The following is a 4,211-nucleotide window of genomic DNA, read 5'->3' as shown; positions in this document are numbered from 1 at the left end:
TAAGTATAAGTACAGGTTGTGTTGTAATTATATTGACTAGGATTATGTACCCCACAGCTACTCATTTTCTGTAAATTTACCAGTTGTAGAATTGTGTTCTATCTGTTGCAAAAATGAACTATTTGATGAGGAGAAAAGAGTGACAGTTACCTGTTCTTATAAGGTAAGCATTGAGAGTGCAACTAGACATTATATTGCTTTGATAAAATGACAGTAGTAAGTTCTATTCTCTGGTCTATAACCTTGCCAAAAGGATGTCTATTTAGATTTATACTAATAGGCATATGTCTACCATAGTGTGGGTCTTAAGTCTAGTTAACAGCTCTTGGTTATCCTCAGGATTAAAAGTGCCACTAGTGCACCATTGTAGAAATCTTGTCAGAGCAGTCATTATTGTTGTTCATGAGTAGTCATATTGTGGTTCACATGAGTAGGACTATTGATACTTTTCTCTTTTAGTGGATTAAATAACTTTCAATACTATGAGACCTAATCCTCAGAGGGAAACATTCCAGGTTAGTTCCAGCTCAATCTTAAGACCTGTGTTCAAAGTGTACAGTGTTTTCATCAACAGAATCTGACGGCCAAGTTTTGGAATACTTTCAAGGAAAGTAGCAATAGCTTGTACTATTTGTGGTGTCTCTTAGACTTCCCTGACCAATAAGGCAAAGGCAGTTTCCCATGCCTGGTATTTGGAGCTTTGCTAGATACTATATGGCCTTTAGAGAGAGCATGATCAGCTTGTGTGACATAACTCAAGTACATATAGTTACATATATGTTATATAATTATTATTTACTTTTTCATTGCTGTGATAAAATACCTTGACCAGGAAAATGTATAAAAGGATGGTTTTATCTGGGGTTATGGTTCCAAAGGGCTAGAGTTCCTGACAATATAATGGAGACAGCTGGATCTTGGAGCTGAGAGTACACATCTCAAACTACAAACAGAGAGCACAGGTAGTGAACTGGGAGTGATATGAGATTTTTTTAATCTCAAAGTTCACCACGGTGATATATTCCCCCAAACAAAGCCATACTTTCTAAGACTGTCCAAAATGTTCCACCCCTAACTAGGGACCAAGCACCTGAGACTATAGATGATGTTCTCATCCCAACACCATTCTCTCTCTCTCTCTCTCTCTCTCTCTCTCTCTCTCTCTCTCTCTCTCTCTCTCTCTGTGTGTGTGTGTGTGTGTGTGTGTGTATTGTGTGTGTGTGTCTGTCTGTCTCTCCTTTTCTCTCTCATAAACATACACAAACACACACACAAGCAAACATATATATGTATATATAGTGTCCATATATGTATGCATACCTAGGCATATTTTTTCATTTCTTTCTTTTAACTTTTTATTGGTTCTTTGTGGATTTCATATCATACATCTCAATCCTACTCATCTCTCCCTTCCCTCATACCTGCTCTTCACCCTTACAACTCACCTCCAACAGAGGAAAAGAACTCACTGGGGAAGCTGTAGTGTGGCACAGTGTATCCTACAGTATGCCCTTTTATCCAAATTTCTTTGCTGGCAAATGTTCGTTGCAAGCTATCATTGGTCTGGTACAAGGCCTTTGGATTCTGCTACTCTATCTGAGGTTCCATGAATGGAACCTCACTGGAACTCCTTTTGGATATTCTGTTGTTGCTCTGTATCATGGAGATACTGAAGTTTTGTATCTGTAGGACCACCCCTTCATGCATTCCAGCAGTTCTTCAATGGGGTAGATGTTGGGGCAGACCAGTTACAAAACCTGGGTCTAGGCTTCCCCACTCTCAGTAACTCAAGGTATTGCCTCATCAGCAATACCTGCAACCTGGGCCAACTCTATTCTGCTGCTCAGGTAGAGCACGCTCTCCTGAGTGTTGCAACTGGTGAGGGACATGACCAGTTCTATCCCTCTCATGACCCTGGATCCAACTCTCCTTCCTGCCATAGATGGCAAGGGAGGAGAGGAGGGCATCTTCACAGCCCAGCAGACAAGAGGCAGGGGTCTTAGTATTTATGCCTTGAGGGACAACTCTCCTGCAAGACCTACACCTAGGGCCAGTGCTACCCAGGCCAGTTGTAGGGCCTGCTCTTCTGGGTGCTGTACTAGGGGAGGTGCAGGAACAGTTCTCATGACCCCATTTGTGCTAACTCTCCCAACCACTGCTGGGGGTAAGGACAAAAGGGAGGGGAGGGAATCTCTCCCTACCAATGCACAACAGACAACAGGCTGGGCTCACTCACCTACAACTACAGCAGCATTCAAGTCAAGCTCTACTGTGGCCCAGATTAGTTGAAGGGCCTGTTTTTGCTGGTTTGAGGACCTTAAGGCCTGCTCTCCTTCTGACAAGGAATGAGGAAAGGGGTATTTCTCCCTTGTCCATATCACTGTACAGCAGACAAGCATTGGAGGCAGCTTACCAAAAACTCTGCTTTGGGGGCAGCTGTACTGTGCTGCTCAGAAGAGGTACAGGGTCTGCTCCCCATAGTGCTGCTGCTAGTGAGGGGCAAGGACAGGTCTCCTTCTCTCATGATTCCAGGGCCTGGTCTCCTGCCTGCCTCAGGTAGTAAGGGTCATGGGGGAAAGAGGGTATTTCTCCCTTGTCTACTCCACCGCATGGAAGATGCCAGCTCTCCCATGCTCATGTCCTGGAGCCTGGTGACCAGCAATTCCTACAGCATTCAGGGCCTATTCTCAGGAGTACTGCAAGTTGGCTGATGGCAGGGTCAGATATTTTGCTTTCATGCCCGCAGAGTCAGCTCTCCCACAGTGTTCAGATGAGGGATAGAACCAGTTCTGCACAGCCCTCACCACAGCCATCAACACGTCTTCAGGCAGTGCCCAGGCCAGGAGCATCTTCCTGGTCTTTGGTAGTAATGAGCTCCTGCTACTTCAGGGCCATAGTCCTAGATGTGGCCCCCAGCAGCAGCACAGGCCAGAACCCCACCATGATCTCAGGTGTCAACACCAGCTACTCACATCAGGCTATTCCCCACTACTGTTGAGTCTCCAGTCTGCCTCTCTTTATTGTGCCTGCATGCTTCTGTTTCTCTTTCTCTTCCATTTCTCTACCATTTACTTTCTGCTCCTAGTAGGGTCTGGGGTCTCAGGAGTGCTATATCATACTTGAGAATTATGTTACGTCTGGTGGTCATTTCAGGCTAGCTCTCTGTCTCGACCAGCACTGGTCTGGTAGTTGTCTGGAGCTTGCTTCTCCTCTGGCCTGCCGGAGTGGTGGGGATTGTCCATCTCAGATTCACTCCCACCCAGGCCATAGTTCTTCTACTCTCCACCTTGCTCCCCATCCTGGGAGCCCATCTGAGCCTTCAAGTTACTGGACTGGTGGTCTTCTCAGGCTTTTTTTTTTCAGGGAATGTTAGGCTATGAATCATTCAGATATTCATAGCTCAGAACACTGAGAGTAGATTCAGCCTCACTCCTCTCTGTCACACATGTGACTGCTGTAGTCACACCTGCAATGCCTCTAGGGAAAAGAGCTGTGCATATTTTTAGGAGGTCTTATAGAATAGTATTTTTTGTTATTACTTTTTTCTTAATATCCTTAGCATTATTTATCTCTCTTTATCTCCCTTTTCTTCCTTTTCTCTGTATTACCCTTCTTCCTCCCTGTCCAACTGAGGCACCTGCCTTCATTTCTGCTATTGCCCACTTCATAGTACCTGTGTCCCACTACCCCATCTCTGCTTTCTCATCTCTTCTACCCATAGTCCTTTTCTACTTTCCTCGGTACTTTCCATTATGAATAACAACCAAACTAAAACAGAACAAATAATACCAATTACAACAAAAACAAAAACCTTAAAAAGCAAGAAAACTATTATCAGAGCAAGTAGGACACCTTTGCTGTGGGGAAATACCTTAAGTAAAAGGATACCTCCAGGGAATATCTCAATCTAGCAACATTGCAGAGGTGAGGTCTTTTATTTCACAGCTCAAGTAATAGAAAGTGTTTTTTTTTCCTGAAATCCTGAACACTAGGGTGACAGAAATTTGAGGAAAAAGACTGTGTTGATTCCAAAAAAAGCAGGCAGATGGGATACAGAGAGCTGTTCACTTAGGGGCTGCTAACAATGGGGAATATGGTATCAAAAATGTGGCCTTGAGAAATGGCAGAATTCTGAGATCTGAGTGCCACAGACTCAATTTAATGATAACAACTACTTATTTTGTTATTACACAGATTAGATGTGCCTAGAC

At 44.0% G+C, this 4,211-nt stretch overlaps 1 pseudogene; it reads right to left on the bottom strand.

Moving 5' to 3' along the window:
• Nucleotides 1-3,365: 3,365 nt before the first annotated feature.
• LOC120102687 (small nucleolar RNA SNORA17) lies at nt 3,366-3,482 on the bottom strand (annotated as a pseudogene).
• Nucleotides 3,483-4,211: the final 729 nt, after the last annotated feature.

This window comes from Rattus norvegicus, chromosome 4 (genome assembly GCF_021556685.1).
Source record: "Rattus norvegicus strain SHRSP/BbbUtx chromosome 4, alternate assembly SHRSP_T2T, whole genome shotgun sequence".
NCBI lineage: Eukaryota > Metazoa > Chordata > Mammalia > Rodentia > Muridae > Rattus > Rattus norvegicus.
This window is presented reverse-complemented; position numbering and strand designations above follow the sequence as displayed.